The sequence below is a fragment of the Ambystoma mexicanum genome, chromosome 11 (assembly GCF_040938575.1).
Source record: "Ambystoma mexicanum isolate Mex_15411 chromosome 11, UKY_AmexF1_1, whole genome shotgun sequence".
NCBI classification, from domain to species: domain Eukaryota; kingdom Metazoa; phylum Chordata; class Amphibia; order Caudata; family Ambystomatidae; genus Ambystoma; species Ambystoma mexicanum.
In genome coordinates this window covers 1,421,984,036-1,422,006,915 of record NC_090934.1, presented here as the reverse complement: position 1 = coordinate 1,422,006,915, position 22,880 = coordinate 1,421,984,036, and the positions used below count along the sequence as shown (strand labels likewise).

Below are 22,880 nucleotides of genomic sequence, written 5' to 3'. Positions count from 1 at the left end.
GAGGGCCAAAGTCAACAATAAAGGAACTGTGAAGAGGCCATGTTCCCCAAGCTCACTTTTTGGGACCACAGAGAGTTTTTGTACACCTTCTTTGCCTTTTCATTCAAAGATATATTCTTGAACAGTGACTTGTTGATAATCTAATGCCTGAACACCTCGCCTGTTCTTCTACCCAGCGTGCCCTTTCACCAAACTCTTCATTCTCTCTGTTTATTTTACAGGGGTGTTTTGTCAAGTATTTTCTAATTGTACTAAAGTTGTTTGGGTTGCTACTGGTATCAGCTCACACCCCTTCTGAGGATATATATTTTTTTAATTAAAATCTTTTATTGGTTTAAAAAACAAAAAATCAAGAACAAACAAATATTACATGATTTTGTTAAATAAAAAAAAATCTTTTAACATTTACAACTTAATCATCATCCTCTTCTCAAATAACATTCAAAGCCTAGAAGCCTAAAGAAGTATTTTTATTTATTTGTTTGTTCTTTTCTTAAACCACCTTCACCATCACCCATTCCCTATCAGTACGAACTCCAACATTTTCATTGTAGCAATTAGCAGTCCAGTTTGCTCACCCATCAAAACCCATTTCCACCTCTGCATAGGGCTCAGGGTCGTCCCTTTTTCCATATGACCTTTCAAAAGAAATGTATCACTTGGACCAAAGATTGACAGGCCGATTTCAAATGCTTTGGACATTCCACCATTTCCGGTAGCTTGAAGAATCTACACCATGGATTAAAGACCCCAGGCGTCTTCCTCCTCCATTGTACTTCCCTTGTGTCTAAGATGTTTAAGCGGCAGCGGAGTAGAAGATATGTCCTGCACTTGGTCTTAGCTACTTAAAGGGGTAAAGAAGGTATTACCTGTTAAGTGGTGCCTGTTTCACCTTTATGATTGGGATCACTGATGTTTTAGTAGTAGTGTGGGATCAATTAGGCAATTTTGACAATGTTCATTTCTGTATACCGGCAGAGCAGTAGTCATTTAGTGACACATTTCCCAAAAAGACACTTTGCAACATTCACATGTATCCACCCACCTCCATGATACTTACAACCTCAGGTATAACATGTATGTAGATGGCACACACACACACACACACACACACACTTCCCTCAAACACAATCATGAATCAGGGGTACAAATAAATGAGATAATGTAGTCAAACAGTGAAAACAAATAGGATTCTACTCACAAGCCCTGAACCCCATAGCCTCCTTTTTTCTCTTGGCCATATTAAATTAGCACTGCTACTATGCCTGCATCAAACGTATGCAATTTATTAATTACATGATATTATTGTCTTACATTCACACCTCAAATAAATGCAGAGGACCAGAACATAAAGTAACATTTAGGTCTAAGAAAACTCTTTCATCTACCCTCAAACAATGTCCTGGTTTTCATATTAGTCACATTGTGTTTGGACTATTGCAGTGTTATTAGCAGCACACTCCCATAGAGAAATAAACTAAACTTTATAGACCCCAGATCCATGCAACTAGAGACAACAGAATCACACTGCACTATCATTAAAGGCCTTGATTTGGCTATCTATAAAGGACACACCTGGCCCAAAGCCTTGTGCTTAACACACAGATCTCTTTGGGATCTGTGTGGTGAGATGCCATGGTACCTCTCAGATTCTTGCAGCAAAACCAACCCACCAGAAATCTGAGATGTGTTTCACAGCATCTTCTCTTCATCTGCCCAAACAAGTAAACTCAATTTAGAACTAGATCATGTCACAACCATGGCTTTCCCAGCTTGAGCTACCTTCTCCTGCTAGAGGAAGCAAACATCTATGTTCCAAGGATGCCTAAAAGGTCAGAATCTGTTCATCACATGTGCTCAAGACGTATGTTCAACATAAATCTAATTCCCATTGGATTTTCTGTACGTTCACTGTTCACACATCATACTAGTCAGATGCCTAAGACCAGTTCACCTTTGCCTGTCTCCAATGACATGCAAATAAATATTGTCATGAAGGAAAATATATTAGTGAGCTAATAAATAACCAACCTGTGTTTAAAGGACCAATTCCCTTTCTGCCTTAGAAGTTCAGAACATCCAATGGAATAGAGACTTTGTTATTTCTCTTGGTCTTGCGTCGTGTTTCTTTTTCCTGATTGTAATCTGATGCATCTGCAAGATGCTGTTTAGCACTCCACAAAAACCTTAAATAAAGAATATGCCCTTGATTAAATCAGAATTCCACAAAATCGTAATTTATTTTACAGACCAGTGCAAGCTCTTAGACCTCCTCCAAGAAACTCCATCAATTTGATTTAGGACGGACATCACGTACGCCAAAATTGGAATGGTTAACCCATACTTCTTGAATAAAACAGGCATATAATTTTACTGCAGTTTTAAATGTGCAAAATCCCTTTTCACATTACTGTTCTTAGCCCCTTCAAGATGTAAAGATGAATGGATTGTCAAGAACAACCTTATGAAGTGAAGTAAATACCTAATATGATGCACCCTCAGTAAGCTGAAAACTATCCCTTGGACCTCCCACACCACTTAAATCCAACCCTCTCTTGTATCCCTCCACAGCCCAGAAAATCAAACTGTGCTCATGTGACTTAGACTTAAAGCCTTGCACTTGTGAGGGAGGACATGCAACTGGTTGCACACTAGGATGGATAATCATATCTCGGAAATCCTGTTATAAGAGATACAATCACAAATATGCTTTGTTTGCTCCCATCATCATTGTTTTTTTGTAGAAGGGATGTTGAAGATAAGCACTGTATGCTCCTGATAACTCAACCGACTTCAAAACTACAGCATATACTTCAGACGATCAATGTCCAACAACTACTAATGGTGATATATATGTAGATCTATGGAGATTCTTTCCTCTGCTAATTCTGATGTAGACACTTTGATTCACAACCCTTTAAAGGTTAAAGAGTGTCTGAAACGATGGGACTGGATCAGAACAATTGAGAGGGTGAGGGCGCTGAAACTCTCCTCTCCCCTTTCTATGTTCGATAAACTTAGATCCTTTTTGCCCACTTACCTGAGATGGTCAACAGACCCTAGTGCAAGGGCTGACTTCCTCAGACTCAGACTAAATATCTTGCTGACCTTGGAAATACTGCATGTGAGAGAGAGAGAGAAATATATCCATTGGACACCTGCCATTTGAAGCTAAAGCACACAATTTGCCATGTGTTATGTAGCTGCCCTCGAACTGGGCACTAAGGGTCCATAAATTGGGAAGATTTGTTCATAGCATTGATACTCTGGGATCCGACATGTTTTGGGAACGATTGATATCTGGTAATGAATGGTTTCTCACAATGGAGGTGGTGAGAATTTTGAGGCAATTGAAATTGACTAAGAGGAGCTGAAACTATGTATGCCGTCCAAATAGTAACTTTGTGTGATTCTTGTTTTGGTTAGTAGTAATTATGAGATCAATTTTAAGTTGTTTTACCTTCTTGTTTCTACTTATTTATTTATTTGGATTAATTATTTGTCATGAATGAATGTGTTTATGTAAGATGTGTGTTAAAAGTCATGATTTGTTTTGGCTAAAGCACAATAAATAATAATAAAAAATACTATATATATATATATATATATATATATATATATATATATATAACTATGGTATTGATGTACCCTGCCCAGTACTTCAAGTGAGTATTAAGGTTCAATTTGTAGTGATATACAGTGAGTGTTGGTATTTTAACATTTTTATTCCCAAATATAGGACCTTTTACCAGAAAGGTCAATGATACAGTTGTGCCATGTCATTCCCACCAATCTATGCTTTCCTTCATCTAATGAGCATCCTCTGAATCCTATTGAAGAGGGTACATCCACCAAACCTACGGCATTCTATACACATTTAGAATCCTTGCCCTTTCATATTAATTAGGACCAGTATATACTAAAGTATAGGTGGAAATGTCTGAATTTAAAATTCATGAACATGGCTTTGCTTACATGTTAAGGCAAGTTTTATCACCATGGTCTAATTCTGTGGACAGGACCACAACATGAAATGTCAATAGAAGCTGTATCATATCAGCTTATACAGCTTCTGTCGGCGTAAAGCAGGACACATGAATAAAGAATACAATGACAGGGACATACAAGGACAGTCTGGGTGTCTTTATGTGTCTCTTTTTACATCAAAGTTATTGTCATGTTATTTGGTGGTGTCCTTTTCATAAATTATTGAAAAATATAAAGCAATTCTTCAGAATAAAATAAATATGTGTGCACGTTATGAATATGTTTCTTGTGCTTTTTAAAATAAATCACAAATAATGTCTCACTAACTTCAAGTGATAGTTTAAATTAAAATTGTAATAATGTTTCATGGACCATGGATTACTAGAATGTAGGAAAATATGACTAATGGCAAAGAATGAACATTTGATGTTTTGATTTTATTTTTAATAAATAAATTTTTAAACACCTTTTGCTTTCTCATTTCACTACTTAAACATTGAAATGTTGAAATAACATTCTCACACATATCTTAATGCAATTTAGTTTTTTGTTTAATTAATTGATAAACTCTAGTGTGCACATCACAATCACTATTGTAGTATTATGAGATAATTGGCCTTACAAGCAGTATGGAAATTAGTTTAAAGTATATACGCCTAAAGAGGATTGGGAAAGAGTATGGCTAATAGCAAGGGTTTCAAGCTTTTTCACTCACTTTATGTGCACACGTCAGTCCACTTTAAAAGCAACCCTGCCTTTTTGCATACAGAAATTAAAGTAAGAAACATATCAATGGGCATTCACTGGCTCTTTTATGCATGTAAAGATAATTAACTAGACACAATTGCAATGGGATGTGTTATTTCATTGAATACTGTTTAATATGTTTGAGAACATTATTTTTTAATTAAAGTCTGAACATGCTTACTTGCTTAATCAGCATTTAACATCCACAACTAGCAGTTATTTATATATTTTATTTTTACATTTGTATAGTGCGCAAACAACCCTTGGGCATCGAGGCACTGTTACTTGTGAAAAGCTTAGTTGCATGAGGCATATATCTACCGGTTAGATACATACATTATAGGCAATCAATATATATTGCAGGCAGGAGATGATAACAGAATTGCATAGATGTAGTGTATAGTGATAATTAGATGAAGAGTAACGTTTTGACTGCTTGGCGGAAGGCCATGTGTGAGTTGTCTGCTCGTAGGGGTGGTGGAAGGGCATTCCCTTGCAGGGCTGCTAGGTAGGGGAATCTGGCGCCTCCTGCTCTGACTCGCTTGATTTTGGCCACTGTGAGCATGTTCGAGTAAGGAGTTTGGATCTGTCTTGTGGATGCCTGGAAGTGTTGTTGAAGTGGAAGTGTGACCTAACAATATGTGTTGATTATCAATTGGAATTGTGCATACTTCTTCATGGAAATATTCCAGTTGCATTCATTGGAACTTCGCGCATGTTGAAAGACAGTAAAGTCAATGAAGGTAATGTTTTGCGTACAAAATGCCACACAAACAGTGAGCCTGTTAACACATGTACTGAAAAATATTCCCAATTGAATAAACGCTCACTATCAGATAAGAAGATTATTTATTTTTTTTAGAAATAGAAGGTTGGATGAGGAGAGGGAATTAAGAAACAAAGTTTAGAGACCTTTCCACATTAAATCTGCTTTGGAATTTATTTATTTATGTTCTGTGTACATTATGTCTTTGGCTAACAAAATAATGTCTTGGGACATGCATCTGAAATTAAGCATGGAAACACAAAATGTACCCCTTTTACGATGTTCACTTTTTTTGCTAACATTTTTTTTTTTTTTTAGTTAAAGGAAGTCTTTAAATGTTCAAAACATTTAAGAATAGTTTTGGAATACACTCAGGCATAACATCTCCACTTTTTTTTCTGGAATTTATTTCACACTATTAGTTGGATTCTCTTTGTGATTCTCCAAAGCTCAATTGTATACATGGATCAATGACAGGGACTGGTACATATACAAAAAAAAGTAAATTGATAAACTCTTGCAACTATATTCTGAAAATGCCATACTCAATCATGTCATTTTTCCAATATGTTTACAAATGTCCGGGCATGCCCCAATGCGCTATATTTCCCATGCCAGCATCCTAGGAACCAAACAAAACAGCCAAAGCAATAGCCAAGTCACCCTTCCGCTTACTTCAAAATGCCTGTTACGAAACAAGGGCGCATGCAGGGCAGAGGTTACATGTATCAAAGAGGGCATATGTGTACTATCTAGATAAGAAAGTAGCTGGTTGGGCGTTTAGTTTGATATGAATATTCCTCTGCTACTACACATACGCCTTTGAACTGATGTAAGCACTTTTATATAGGTTATATATAAGTGATACATCATGTATATAATTATACACAATGATTGTGTAATTGCTTCACTTACCCCAACTAGATAGTGATGTTATACATTATAGTAAGTTTGGAAATAGTGCAAAATGATGAAAAGTAACTTTTTTTTTGTCTTGCATACATCTTTCCTCTTCCTCCAGACTGTCAATCATCTGAACGGAATGCACTATTAACAATGTTCACACTTTCTCAAGTGACAGGCAATCTTAGTCGTACATTGGGTACTGCTCTCTTCTTGATTAAGCCACTACACATTTGTATTTCAAATTCAATATTGAAAATAGGTGTTAGCATTAACATGACCCAAAAGGCTGCATATTTCCTCAAATCAATAAGTTTTCTTAAGCAAAATCACATTCAACATGACTGAAAGTTTTCAAGCAGCACAGAGGAGTATGGCATACATTGAGATTGGAAGTTAGCGACGGTGGAAGTTTTTTTTTAATTAGGTTTACAGCATGTATGAAATGATTCTCAAAAAGTTTCTTTTGGAATGCAAATGGAAATATGTACTTGACGACAGCACTTCCCTCTCCATCTGGATGAGTGGAGCATGGGATCTAAAAATGCCTTCGTGGCTCTACTAATCGTGCATCTGTTTTCTGGAACAGTATTTTATACAGCGATTGCTTGTTCATTTTAAACAGTCAGATGCCACACTGATGGTAGAACATGCTTCATGTGTGGTCTCAGGAATGCTTCACTAGAATCATTGCTCCCATTCTCTGCGTCAACTGTTCTCTCTTTGGACTTAACAGGACATTGGGCGTCATTACGAGTTTGCCGGTACAGTAACAATGGTACTGGTAAGCTTGCTGGTAACACTGCTACCATACCGGCCAACTACGAGTTCTGCTCGTGGGTGCCTTTGCAGCAACCCGGTCTGACCTGGTGGCCGTACTGGCACCCACAAGCAGAACATGACAGTAGCACTGGTACCGTTATTAACGGTACCGGTGCTACCACCTTCTCCATTCCCATTGAGCCCTATAGGGCTCAAATGGGAATGGGGAAGAATTTTTTCCAGCGCCCAGAAAAGGGCAATTATCGGGTCCGGCAAGGGAATAATGACCCGGTAATTGCCCTTTTCTGGGGGCCAGACAAAAAAGAATGCCAGTAGCAGCCGTGCCTGTGCTACAAGCATGGCTACCACCAGCCTCGTAATGAGGCCCATTGTCATCTTAGGTTAGGAAAGATTTCCCTTAGGTGCAATTTTACCTCCATTTATGAACCCCTCCAAACTTTTTGTTTTTGTTTGGCTTCCCTAACCTGACTTTTTCCAGTGGAGCACAGTCTTCAGCCGCACTCCTCTGGGCTTTTCTCATTTGTTATGGGGAAACTGACACATCCTTCATGCTGTCAGTACTGGGAAACTATGTTTCCCTCAGTCTTTGACCATGTTGCCATTTCTTGATAACTTGTTATCTATGTGCCAAGTATCTTACAGTACCGCGCATAGGGGTCCTTTTGTTTTATGGCCCAAGCCAACCTCTAAGGATTGATTGATGTTTGTACAAGTGTGCCTAAGACGAACTGGTAGCAGTAGTTTACTTTCAAAGTATGTTCTCTTCTTTTTTATGGACCAGACTACGTTTACCATGTTTGGCCCAAGACTTTGACTTTGTCCTGTCCTTTGGCTATTTTGTCCCTTTGTCTTCACCCAGGTCGAGAAACCCAGGTATTCCTTATTTGGGCATGCAGGCTCTCTCAAAAACTGCATCTTTTGCAGGCTCCCGCATGTCACGTGTGCAAGTGCCCTGGAAGAAGGTTAGGACTGTCTGGTCTCAATCCACACTACTGATGCCAGTGTGTCTGGTAGGCTTGAATGACTGGAACCACCATGGGCCACGAGTGCCCCATGCCTGACGTGCATTTGAGAGTTCAGATATTCCATTGGCTATCCCAGATTTGAGCGCAAAACGAAACTTGGATAAGAGAAGGGGCTCTGCATCCATTCCAGATCGATCACCTGAAGTTCACACCAAATTACAGAAGGAGCCAAGTTTCCTGAACGAAAGAGCAGACCCATGGAATGACCAGAGACATGCTGGAAGATCTGGCACCCTGACGCTGCTATTGTCCAGTCGGACTCCTGCTTTTTGTATCGGACTAAGAAGGCAAGCAAGTGTGCTCCGACCCTTTGGAGTAGGGGGACCAACTACTTTAGGCACCACCTGCTTACCGTCACAAAGAGCCTCTTCGGAAGTGCTCCTGGGCCATCCAGCAAAATGACCAGCTCAAACCCGGGGTATCATATAGGAGCGCTGCCATCCCAAATTGAGACTCAAGACACTGGTAATCGCTCACTTGTGGTCGTGGGCCTCTTCCGCCAAAACTTGTTGCCCTGGCTCCTCTAGGTTGTAATTCATGAGAGTGTGCCACGCCACGAGCATTTGCGGTCCCTGTGTCATCCCGCTGTGGTGACTGTGTCTGCCCCCAATGTCCTGAGATGTGCTGCACTGGAACTATCCTTCTCCTTTCCTCAAGAGATGAGAAAAGGCTACTATCCCGACACAGACGATAGTCCCTTCCCGCAGCCGCTGCGAACAGGAGTGACCTGTAACTTCAGTGGTGAAACCTACTAGCAAACTAGACTAGACTGGCAAAGGGTCAGTGAGTACTTGCATCACTTACCAGTGACTCTCTGGCACATCCATCTGTTTAACGCATGAGAAATCCTGAAAAGATACTCCCCTTAGCTGGGCTAGCTTGTGCTCCCAGCTGTTCCCGAACTCTGAAAGTTGCTATAGCTTCAAGGGTCAACCCTCCTCAAGGATTAGGGGTTTATTCTTCATCACCTCAACCCCTTTCCTGAACAGCTACAGCTCCCTGAAGAAAACCCACATTTTGCATTGCGCACGACTGTGTCTTATTATCACACTACTGTACTGTTGAGCATAAAGCTCCTCACTTATTAGGGCTGGACTGCATACTTTAGGGATTGACTTCGAAGAACTGCCTAATGCAATATCTGGGTTGAACTTACCTTTTCTGTTGCAGGTTATGGTTATTTTCTCCTCCTTCGTCCGCATTTGGCTAAATGCATTTTGTATATATGTTACATAGTGAAATGCGTGTGTAGTAACTGTTTTATTATTACTCTGTTTTATGTGTGTTTAGTTATAAAGGCCTATAATACATTTATTTTTTATACACATCTGTCCAAGAGTATTCTGTGGAGTTTTACTGTGTGTGCTCATTGTGGGCTTCCGGTCACTCTCACCCCTTCTGAAACTTAGGGTCTCATTCCGACTATATGGAGGTTGCCATGCCGCTATTTGCAACATGGCTACCCCCATACCGGGTACCGGGTCCGGGTTCCCTGATCTTGGACGGCGCGTTATTTCCCCATTCAGGGAACCCAGACCCCGTACATCCCATTTCCATTTGAGCCCCATAGGTGTCATGATTCCTGCCCCTCATGTCCCCAGCCCTCCAAGATGTCAGGCTGGAGCCAGGCCACGATCAACTACATGGCCCTCAAGGGCCTCTCCATCCCTCCAAAGACCCACTTGGAGTCAGACTTGGCGCGTGTGGCACCAGACTCACTCACTCCCATAGGATAACATTGGGGATTGGACTTGTAGTGCATTGATGGGGACAAGATGGATGCCTCACATATTTCGGTTCCCAGAACTGCATGTGCAGTCTAGTCTTTTGGGTGTGGTTTAGCCCAGAGACACTTGGGATACCCGGAGACTATTTAAGCCATGCCCTGGTTGAGAAACATGCTTTGTGTTTTCTGCACCTGCAGCGTGACACTCACCGTGTTCGGATCGGTCTCCAGTAGGCCTGCATCTTTCTTCTGCGCTCAGCTCCTGCAAGAACAAGAACACAGTTAGGAACAGCCTTACCTTGTGTTGCTTCTGTCCATCATTCATCGCTTCTCCTGTTCTGCGGGCATCTTCGGCTGAGTCATTCCCATCCCGGTACACCGTTTCCTAAGGAAAAGGGAAAAGAACAGAAAAAAGGCATTAGTAAGCATTCAGCAAATCTTTGCTTAATTTTAAAGACTGTACGAGCTTCAAACGCTTAGCTGAATTCCAGCCGCCCTGGGGGAACTCTTTCTCCGGAACTTCTCATCCATCTGCAAGAGGGAAAAGACACTCCAGGTTAGCGTGGCAACATCTAGAGGCGCTTCATACTGCGCTTACTCACCGAATTTCTTCTTCATAACCGGCATCCACGCTGAAAACGTCGCAGTACCTAAAAGACACAGAAAAAGAACTCAGTTCCATACAAATACGAAACGGTTGCATCGCTCATCACACTCTCACTCACCTTCAGCGCTACTCATCTCAGCAGCACGTCGCCATCCCCGGACGCCGGCCATCATCTAAGGAAGGAAACGAACAAAGTTAGAGAACTGTTCAAAAGACTCATTATACTTACCTGTCGGACTCTTGCCAGTGAAGTAACTAGGCAGCAACGAGCCTGCATCAATCAACGCGCCCCTGCGCTGAAAGCAGGACTGAGAGCACACTTTCCAAGAAAACAAGGTGAGCTGTGGATAAAGGGAAGGGTTGGACCTCGGGGAAGAAGGGGTAAAGCACACAGAGACAATAGGGAGTTAAACTCTACCAATCCTGTGTTTCAGGCTCAGTCTCCAGTCGAGTAGACTCCAGGGAAAGGTTTGAGGTCATAAGAGGTCAGAACAGGCTGACTGACGTCCCGTGGATAACAGGTGAGTGTTACAGAACACAAAGACTCACATCAAAATCCACCTGGGCGTCATGGAAACATCAGAAACCGACCAGTTAGCCCACATGTTGGGGCAGCTACATTCCGAAGTACATGCAGCCAGGCAGGAGACCAACACCCTGAGGAGAGAGCTGATAGTAGCCAAAGAACTCACTGATGATTTAAGCCGGCAACTTCTCCATTTGCAAGCAGGGCATGCACCATTGCCGGGAAGCGTGCCCTCGATGCCAGCACCATCAGCCAATCCCGTTCAGATAACCCTTCCTGGGACAGTTCCTTTGGCCCCGCCTGAACGATTTACGGGGGATCCCAAGAGGTTTGCAACGTTCATGAACCAATGCCACCTGCACTTCCTTTGTAGACCAGGGGCCTTTCCGAATGACCAATCACGGGTCACTTTTGTGCTATCCTACCTGAGTGGTAGCGCCGCGGACTGGTCTGTACCCTTTGTTGCCCAAGACGATCCTTTGCTGCATGACTTCAGGGGCTTTCAGCAGGAGATGGAAAAGCTGTTCACCCGTCGTACTCATGGGCAGGCATTAGACAACAAACTTCTGTCCCTACGCCAAGGGAATCAAGACCTATTAACATACATAGCCACGTTCAATAGACTTGTAGTTGAAGCAGAATGGGCAGTGGAGAAGAGAACCACATTATTTCAACGGGAGTTGCGGGGGGAGCTCAAGGATGTTCTCGCACAAGTAGTGAACCCCCGAAAGGCTGTTCAGAATTCATTGACCTTGTTCTTCAACTGGATCATAGGTTGCAGGACCGAAGAGCAGATCGAACCAGACCGGACCCTCGCCCTATGTATGTGCGTTCAAAGGACAATATTGCCCACACATAACGGAAGGTTCAGGAGAACCAATGCAAATGGGGGGGGTCAGATCTCCCTTGACTAAAGCGGAAAGGGATAAAAGGAGAAAGCAGCAGTTATGTCTGTACTGTGGAAGGTCAGGTCATTTCCTTAAAGAGTGCCCTGTGAAGCCACCGAGGAGGACAGTAGGGGCCACGGACAAGGAAGATACCATCAGGAAATCGGAAAACTCCCCAGCCCGGCAAGTGTAGGGGTCCACTTGTCGAGCGAAGAAAGTGAACTACAGACCTCCCATTTTGCACTATCTGTGGTCTTGATCAATCACCAACAACCATCTCGGATGCATGCAGTAAGAGTGTACATTGACAGTGGAGCCATTGGGAATTACATCAACCAGGAACTTGCGGCAAAGATGGGGCTTCCGTTACACCCTAAATCAACCACTGACACTGTTACCACTGTCGATGGCACGGAAATAGCTTCTGGTCCAGTATCCCAATGCACTGCAGCTTTAACCCTTCTGTGCCAGGATGGACACCAAGAATCTATCGTTTTCAACCTCATTAAGGCACCACAGTTCCGGTTGATTTTGGGAATGCCATGGATGGTAGCTCACAATCCTCGAATCGATTGGCGAGCAAAAGAATTGGCCTTTCCCGAGACTTGCGCCCACACATGTTATCGCCAAGAGAAACAACCAATAGACACCAGAACCTCCACGCTTGCGACTGTGGCAATCGGCACCCTAGCAAGTGAATACCAGGACTTTCAAGATGTCTTTCGAAAAGAACAGGCTAATACCCTGCCACCGCATAGGCCATACGATTGCCAAATCGACCTGATACCCGGCGCACAAATACCTTGTGGGCAAATTTACCTCTCACAGAACCAGAAAACCAGCACCTGAAGGCCTATCTTCACCAATACCTGGCCAACGGGTTCATCCGTCCCTCAAAGTCTCCAGCAGCCAGTCCTCTGTTCTTCGTACCGAAAAAGGAGGGGGACTTGAGAACGTGTATCAACTATCGTGCACTGAACCAGATTACCATAAAAAAACGCTACCCCCTGCCACTGATCCCTGAATTGCTTGATAAAGTCAAAGATGCCCAAATCTACACAAAACTAGACCTGAGGGGTGCATATCACCTTGTTTGTGTAAAACAGGGGGACGAATGGAAAACCACTTTTTGCACCAAATACGGCTTGTACGAATATCAAGTAATGCCCTTTGGCCTTTGCAATGCGCCTGCAGCATTTCAATACTTCATGAACGATGTCCTACGGGAATTGGTTGATGTCTGTGCTCTAGTGTACATCGACGATATTCTAGTATATTCCGCATCAAAGCAGGACCACGTTAAACACGTCTGATCCATATTGGAGAAACTCCGTCAACACCAGCTCTACGCCAAGCTCGAAAAGTGCTCATTCCACGTCTCCGAGGTGGATTTCCTGGGCTTTATTCTCAGCCCGAATGGAATCCGAATGGATGTACACAAGGTAGATGCTATCCTGAACTGGCCATCCCCAAATTCATTCAAGGGGGTTTAAAGTATGCTGGGTTTTGCAAACTTCTACCGCTGGTTCATCCCAGGATTTTCACAAATCGTGCATCCCATCACGTCATTGCTAAGGAAAAGCAACAAAAAGTTCCAGTGGACAACAGAAGCCGAGGAAGCTTTCCAGGAACTCAAAGCAAGATTCACATCTGCTCCAATCTTACGCCACCCTCGCCCTGATCACCCATACCTGGTGGATACGAACGCCTCAAGCATGGCTATGGGAGACGTCCTCTCACAAAAGGACCCCGAAACGGGCCAGTTACACCCTGTTGCCTTCTGCTCACTTAAATTCACACCCCCTGAACTCAATTAAGCTATCACAGACAAAGAACTCCGGGCCATTGAGTCAGCCTTTAAGGCATGGCAGCACTACCTCTTGGGTGCCAGACACACAATCACCGTAATAACTGACCACTGGAACCTCCAGTACCTAAAAACGGCAAAGGCCCAATCCTCACAACAACTACGTTGGGCTCTTTTTTTGCTGAATATGACTATGTGATTACATTTCGACCAGGGGTGAAAAACAGGAAGGCCTCTATGCCCTTTCCCGTATGGGGGTGGAAGAGCAAGGGTATCAGACCCCTGACCCAATAGCAATCATCCCGAGTGACAAGCTCCTAGGAATCACAGCAACCATAACTCAGAAAGAATTACATGAAGAAATCCAAAACCTGATGAGTCCGGAGCATATGTTGTGGTAATTTGTACTTATATGGTTGCCTGATATCTATGCCTCTGAAAAATGAATTCAGCTTTCCCATAGTACTGCTGTTGACATTAACTCCATCAAGGTGCCCCCTGAATCATTTGCTAGTTCAACAGATGAGAGTGTGCTCATTACTCACCTGAATTGTGGCATGTGTTTCTTCATCTTATTTTGATTCTCTTTCTCACACACTGTGGGGACCAACATGGCTCAAGGTCATCATCACCTGAATAGGGAGATGGTGATGGGGCATTCCTTATCATCATCTTCACCATCAACATCATCATCACTGTAAATCTCTTTCTACAAAAACAGTTGCTTCATGAAATTCTTCTGGAACCTTTTTCTGTTACTTTCTCACATTACCACAGATTATATCCACAACAATTGCTACGTGTGGGAAAATGCGTGTGTTTGTGTCCTTATTTGGAAGATGCCCTGTAGCTATAACTTTCTAGAGAAGAGGATTCTACAATTAGCTATTGGTGCAGATAGTAGGTGGACCATGGAGTCATGACGCATTTTCCTAAAAAATGGATACCAAACTTACCACACTGTAATTCCATGAGAAAGGAAGATTGTTGGCACGCCTGACTTAGAAATTATAGTCCATTATGGAAATCTTGCTTTAGAAGAAGACTTTATTTCCTTCTTCATATACCTGTAGGAATGAGATAAAATAAAATCATAAGAAAACTAAAATGTATTGTATTTATAAATATATAAACATATATGGTCTGAGAAACTTCCAGGCACTTGATCATGACACAATGTGATTTGATTTAAAGATATCTGACTCATGATGAATACTACCTCCCATAGCTCAGGCACCAACCCACCCCCACCCATGCCCATGTGCAGCATCTCCCCAGCCTCCTTTCTGAACATCCCATCAGTCCACAACTCAGCCACTTCGGCACACTGTGGCTTGCAAGGAACATCTGCTGAATGTGTTCGGCTGGAAAGAACATCAAGTGGATCTAGTTCAAGTGACCTAAGACCCACCCAACCTTCTTAGCGCTGCCTCTTCCTTCCCTTTCTTCACTCCTAGATCAAGGGCGTCTCTCGCTTAGTTGTCTGAAGTGAGGGGCATTTGAAGATAAGGGCTAATCCTGTTTGGACTTGTTCAGACAAGAAGGACCCATGACTGGAACCCCTGCTCTTCTAACTTCAGATAAGCACTCTCCAATATGGGTTTCACCCCTTTCTCCCAACAGTACTTCCCTACCATCACTGTTTATTGCCAACAATGCCGTTCACCAGCAACATCATGAACACTGTGTCACAGAAACCTCACCCGCTTCACTATACACCCCATCAGCACTACATCATCCACAACTACATGAAAAATGATGCTCGTCAATGTTTGCTCAGAAAGCAACCATGCAGCAGACATTGATGACCTCATCACCACATATAATGTGGATGCTATCTTCATTAGTGAGACCTGCATGGCATTAACCTCCACCCACATCCTATATGTCTCCAACGGGTACAGAATTCTACAACAAGACCGTCCCAACAAGTTTGGTGGATGGCTCACCATCATTCACAAACAATCATGGCCATACACCCAACTGGACATTGCCACGATTGGCTCTTTCAAAAACCTAACCTGCCACGTCTTGCTCACACCAATGAACACAGTCACTTTTCACCTCATCTAAAGCCCTCCCAAGCCCAACACCTCCTTCATCGAAGACTCCACTGACTTGGTCACCACCATGAGGCTTCAATATCCCTGGCAATCAAGTCAATGAAGAAACACCTCCACTGCCTACTCAACACTCTGAAACTCACACAGCACATGAAAGACCCAATTTACAGGAAAGGTAATATCCCCAACCACATTATCAATGCTCTGCCACCCTCAATCACAGCCCTCCCATCCCGCTCGACCGGTCAGACTACCAGGCAATCCCTTTTGAGATGAGTCACTTCACACCTCTCAAGCAAATCCATCGGAACCCGAGCAAACAAGTGTTCAGATCATTCAAGACCTTCCCAGTAGAGGCTCTCATGGCAGACCTCACCAACTCCACCTCAAACGGACTGATCTAACTCTGATGAATCAGGATTGTAACTTGATTTACCAAGAATTCAACAACTCCTTCAGGCACAACATCAATCTCCATGCCACAGTGAAACAATGTACCCTCAAATCTAAACCTTCTACACCATGCTACACTAAAAAACGGAACTTCAACAAAAAATCCATCAGAAAACAAGAAAAGAATTGGCAAAATTCCTGCAGCACATCGGACTCTGCCCTTCTCAAGGAAAAATACGCTACCCCATAGATACATTATCACAACTGCCAAGGCCACCTGCTACTAAAACACAATAGCTGAGGTCAACACTGAAAGCAAAGCCCCGTTCAAAGCCATGAAGCACTGTGCCAACCCTCTGCTGAAACCACCCTTACAGTACTCCATCAAAAAATCCACAGCCATCACCTCTTTCTTTGTCAACAAGATTAGCATGATACGGCAACACAAAGACAGCAATGCCACTACTGACAGCACACTGCACATCCCATCTCTCAAAACTAAAACTACCCGGACAGCTTTCAATACACTAACTATGGAGATCTTACTACTACCCTAGCATCACTAAAGCCACATGGCAGGTGACATCATCCCTGCCTCCTTACGCAAGTCCCTTCTGACTGAAGTACTCCCTTACCAGGCAATCAGCAACATCTCCCTAACTCAAGGCATCTTCCCCTCGACCTCCAAGACCAAGGAAATCCTCCCACTTCTCAAGAAATCAACACCAGACCCTGATAATCTCTGCAACTACCCCACCTTCCCTTATCCTCCTGTGTAAGATCCTTTCATAAACAGTGGCAACAAAACTCATCCAGCACACAGAAGTCAATAACCTTCTTCAGTCCAACCAATCTCGTTTCAGGCTCAGATGCAGCACAGAAACAGCTACCATTAAAGTGATTGACAATGTCCTTAAAATCCTGTATGATGGCCATCCTTGCCTTCTGGTTCTCCTTGACCTCTCAGCAGCATTTGACACAGTAGACCGCCAGCGCATCAGCAAGCTCGTCTTCAGCTGGTTCAAATCCTACCTTGCTAATCATCAACAGTTCATACACATGGATTTCTCCAGATCACCAACTCTACCAATCACCCGTGGAGTCCTGCAATAATCCATCCTGTCCCCCCTGCTCTTCAATCTTTACATTGAACCACTCAAAACCCTCCCCGCTCCACACAAGTCCACATCCACCAATGCACAGACTGCACACCAATTTACCTCAAGTTATGCTCCATTGTCGATATCCACAGACAAAATGTCTGCTTCCAGTGCTTACTCAACCCCTCCAAGAATTAATTCATACTGATGACAAACAATACTAAACACCATGACATCCAGACACGGCTCTCCACTGTGAATCTCGAGGGATTCACATCCCAACTGGACACCTGCTCAAGTCCCCTGGGTTCAACATCAACAGACACCTCACCTTCAAACAGCACATAGCAAGGATGACACAAATTGCTTGGTACCAACTTTCTCTGCTGTGGAAAATCATGCCCTCCATCCCAGAAAATAACTTCAGATACGCTGTCCAATCCTTGGTCCTCTCCCACCTGGATGGTGGCAATGCCCTTTCTGAAGGCCTTCTGTTGTCTACCTTGGAACCCCTAAAAGGTGTCCAACATGCAGCTGCACAAATTATCACAGGACTCCACACATGTGACCACATCACCCTGACCTACGCTGCAAGCCTGTATCATCTTTAAATCCTGTTGCATCATCTATAGGGAGTACTTAATTTGTAAACAAATATGTGCCAGGGTCCAAATATTATATAGGATATCTGGACACATCAGGGAGGGCAGCTCCCGACCCACTGGTGCCACCGTCCATGGCAGTGCCCCAAAATGTCAGCATATTTAGGATATAACCTACAAGTCCTACTGGCTGTTACATGTGATGGATGCACTACCCATGACAGATGTGCAATTTATAGATACTAAATGACATATAATAACATAACATGCTAGTCTAAGGCAAATGCTTGTGTGATTCACATCAACATTGTTAACATTTTGCTTAGATTCAATAGGTGGCAAGTGGAACATGTTAACCATCTATCCACAAAAACAAAAAAGCAAACATGCTTTCCTCCTATGGTAAATTAATTGACAAATGCAGGAAAGATAATTCTTGAACTGTTGAACTTCCCTATCAAACACTGCAGCAACATTGCTGTGTATACTTTGACACTCATAGCAGACACTCCTCTTAGGCAGTGGCCCTTTCACTTGCATTGCACCTGTGTTGGTGCTGCTGGCTTGTCACTGTCCTCTTATTGTCAACCCACAACGCAATAGCAAAGCTGCACCATTGTCATGCAAGATGACTGGAGCACTCAGCATTGTCACTTTCCAACTCATTGTTCTCCATGAAAACAATCACTGTCCTGCCCATTTGGGACATTGGGTTCAGGAATAAAAATGAACCAACCCAAAATGAAGAGACTGCACTCAGTGCAAGCTGTTCTTCCTTGTTCTGTTCTATTCTATTTCATTTTTATAAAGCGCTAACTCGCCCGCAGGCCTCAGAGCGCTGACAGACAGCACAGAACTGACAGTCATTTTAGGATATTAAGGTGGATGAAGAAGCCAATACATCCAGGATTCCAGTGGGAGGGTCAGAGAGGGAGATCTAAACACCTCCACCATCAAACAGACTGGTTTTGATGGACTTTCTAAATAGAGCGCATGACGGCAGTTGCCTGAGAGAAAAAGTGAGGTCCTTCCAAACCTTTGGACCCCTTGCATTGAAGCTGAGGTCCCCGTATGTTTTTTAATCTGAAGCGTGGTTGTTGCAGCAGGTCCTTTTCATTAGACTGAAGGACCTGCAAGGCACTTATAGACCAAGCAGTAGGCCTTAAGCAGAATCCTTTCAGAAATGGGAAGCAAATGCAGCTTCCTCCGTGCGTTAGTCATGTGGTCTCTGCGCCCTATCCCGTACACAGCCCTGACTGCTCCGTTTTGGATCATTTGCAGTAATCTAGCTTCATGTTAATAGTTGCAGTGGCTATTATGGCTGGATTTGCATCTGAGAGATAGGGTCTAATCAGCCAAAGCAGATGGATTGTATAGGTGCAGCAGGAATTTATGTGCGCAACATGTTTGTCAAAATTAAGGTTGCAGTCAAAGACTTCTACTAGGGTCTTGACTTCACTAGAAAGCTCGTCAGTGGCCCCTCCAACTTGAAAGGCTTCATAGCTAGAGTCAAGAGACTTAAGCTTGGCCACACTGCCCACAATTAGAATCTTAATCTTTTTATTGTTAAGGGCTAGAAAGTTATCTGTCATCTACGCCTTAATGGCACCAAGGACTCTAGATACCAACCGGGAGTCTGCCTCATAGGAACCTGTGAGTTCCAGGACAATCTGGTTGTCATCAGCCCAGTTTGCATAACTGACTCCCATACTGTCCAAGAGATCGAAGAAAACCTTGGAATAAATATTATAAAGTAATGGGGACATGCTAGAGCCCTGAGGCACTCCACAGTCGAGGACGGCCTCCATTGACTTAAATCCTGCATGGGCTACCCTGGCCCTTCTGGGTCCCAAAAAGTATCTAGACCGATCAACGGGAGGTTTGGAGCATCTGTTCACCTCAGTGAGCCTCTACGCCAACCTCCAATGATCAACAAGATCGAATGTGGTTGACAGGTCCAACAAAAGCAGCATGACCACTATTCCTAGGTCTACTATCCCAGATAACATTGATTTAAAGTCTATGAGCGCAGTCTCTGTGTCATGATTCTCCGGAAGCCTGATTGTCTACTAAACAAAATACCTTCTCCTCAACAAATGTATCATATTATAAGCAATCAATTTTGTCCATAATCCTCAGAATGATAGGCTTATTGGGTGTGGGAATTGGGCGGTAATTTTACGAGGTCCTGCGGATATAACCCTTTCTTGTTTAAAAGGGGCGTGATCCAGACCTCCTTACTACATTTGGGTACTACCCCTTCGAAGAAGGAGTGATTTATGATAGATGTAATGGGAGAAACCCCCCTCTACCCCCCTGTCCCCTTCCCCACCCCCGCCCTGGGTTGACTGACATTTCGGAGTGATATAATACAGTACAGAGTTCAACCTGTGTAAGGGATCTGGGTAGGTTTTGTCTGGTGCTCCTTCCCTCCTACCGTTGGTAGCAGTTATATGACATGTATGCTTCTGAGAAGACGGGGTTTAAAGAAGTGGGCCTCTCTGTCTCTCACACACTCATGAAATGGGGTCCAGGTCCTCAGGAATTTTTGGTATTTCCCCACCGTAAGTGCGCATATATTTCCCATGGCCATCACTCCCCAGACCTTGATCCACCACCAAGTTACTATGGGGCCCTTTTCGTTTTTCCAGTTTTGCGCTAAAGTCATCCTGGCCGCCGATAGCAGATGTGTGATGAGAGTGGCTGTCACCCCTGACATTGCATATTTGCCCTCTATCGGAGCACCTAATAGAATAGTCTTCGGGGACATCGGAAGATCGACACCAGTGATGTGACAATATATTACTTAACAGTTTCTTCATTACTTCAAAAATTAACAGTATTTCCTCTACTGTAACCTGCCTAAAGGAAAAGACCTCATCCTTATTTATCTCATCACCACTAGCGATCAGGTTTTCTGCGGCAGAAAAAGTACCAATCGGAAGGTGATCAAACACATTTGATGCTATAGTCTCTTGATGTTGTTTGACCTTAAGCATAAAGCAGTCAGGAATTTTTTGACACCATGCATCATTCACCTGCAGAGGAGGTTCCTGGGTGTTCCACTTTAGCTCTCCTAATATGTTAAAGAGCTCTGTGGTGCAGGATCTAGCTCACAAAATATGCTCCTCATTGTTACTTTTGTAGCTCCCAGTATAACATTCTTGTAATGTTTGGTTGCCTCTTTGTAGAGGGCCAAAGTGTTTTAGTTGGGGAACTTCCACCAACCTCTTTCGGCAGCTCGTTTAGTATGTTGAGCTGCTAGGACGTCATGAGGGAACCAGTGGTTTTCACTTGGGTGTTTATCCTTCTTTTCGTAACTGGCTTTAAGTGGCACTAGCTTATCATAGGCCTGGTTGAAAATATTGTGCAGTTGAGTTGTATGGGAAATGTTGGCCTTTTCCATTTTGAGTTATGGCGTAGAGCGTGAAGTGCGTCAGATTTACAGTAGCGCCCGCCATCTTGGATTCGCGGACGTCCACGGACAGCACGGTGAAACTTGGTTGAAAAATTGTATTTAGCAGAGTGTGTTGGTGTGTAAGAGTGTTTGGGGAGGGTGGGAGAGTATGAGATGGGTTAAATGTTGTACTGTTTTATGTGGTAGACTCTCTTGTTGTGTTCGATTTGTCTGCGGACAACACGGCTGCTCTGACATGTTCTAAATAAATTAAATGGGGTGTTCTGAGGACGCAATATGTGTCCGTGTTGTTCGCAAGCAAGCTGAAACTGTTCTAAGAACATGCGGTGTCCTGAAATGTCCTTAAGTAAACAAGTTGGGGGTGTCCTGAGGGCGTTGTCCGTATTGTTCGCTGGTTAGTTGAAATTGTTCTAAGAACACTTGCGGTGTCCTGAAATGTTCATAAATAAATAAAATAGGGGTGTCCTGATAACGGTATGCCTGTCCATTTTGTTCGTAGATAAGTTGATAGTGTTCTAAGAATACTAGCGGTGTCCTGAAATGTTCGTAAATAAACAAAATGGGGGTGTCCTGAGGACGCTGTCCGTATTGTTCGCTGGCAAGTTGAAAGTGTTCTGAGAACACTCGCGGTGTCCAGAAATGTTCGTAAATAAACAAAATGGGGGTGTCCTGAGGACGCTGTCCGTATTGTTCGCTGGCAAGTTGAAAGTGTTCTAAGAACACTCGCGGTGTCCTGATATATTTGTAAATAAACAAAATGGGGGTGTCCTGAGGACGCTGTCAGTAGTGTTCGCGGGCAAGTTGAAAGTGTTCATGCACCCAAGACTCTATGCCCTGGCCACAACCACCGCAGCATATCACACTCATAGTGGCTTATAACTTTGGGATCCAAAAACAAATTTATAAGGAACAAAGTTATAAGCCAATATGGGTGTGATATGCTGCAATGGTTGTAGTTATTATAATATACTTACTGTTTGGTTAAGTAACTGGAGTACATGTATTTCTTGTTCGTTGTCTGTGATAAAAGAAAAGATCATGTTAGTATTGGTATTTTGTAATGAGTTATAACATTGAATAATCAACATTTTTTTTACCCTCTTATTTAGTAGATTACAAACCAGTGTACTGTGCAATGTGCCCAGTTTCTGTGTTTGTTGCTAAAATCATTGGGTCTGGAGGAGAAAAAAAAATCCATGTTGGATTAAAAAAAAAAACTTTTTATGTTATGCTACAGTCTATTTGTATGTTTGTTTTCAGTGTTCACTTGTTGTTTCTGGCTAATGCTCTATATATTGGCTTGTTGCAGATTTTTGGAGCAGTTACTTATCATTTATTTGTTTGGATATTGTAAAATTTTGGAGCCGTTAGATTAGATACCAGTTGGCTTATTCTAACTGTCTATTTTTTTTTAATATATTTTAGTGGTATTGATTTATCTGTTTGGATATTGTAAAATATTGGGGCAGTTAGATACCAATTGGCATATTCTAACTGTCTATTTTTTTTATATAATTTAGTGGTATTGATTTATCAGTTT

At 42.9% G+C, this 22,880-nt stretch overlaps 1 long non-coding RNA gene across 4 annotated transcripts in view; it reads right to left on the bottom strand.

The window, feature by feature from the left end:
- Positions 1-22,880, bottom strand: part of LOC138504513 (uncharacterized) — a 187,182-nt gene that overhangs the window by 81,176 nt on the left and 83,126 nt on the right. For all 4 annotated transcript variants that reach the window (XR_011279852.1, XR_011279851.1, XR_011279854.1 and 1 more), the window contains 2 exons: positions 14,721-14,831; positions 2,032-2,186 (listed from right to left, as the gene is read on the bottom strand). This is a non-coding gene — a long non-coding RNA (uncharacterized lncRNA). The remainder of the gene's footprint in view (positions 1-2,031; positions 2,187-14,720; positions 14,832-22,880) is intronic.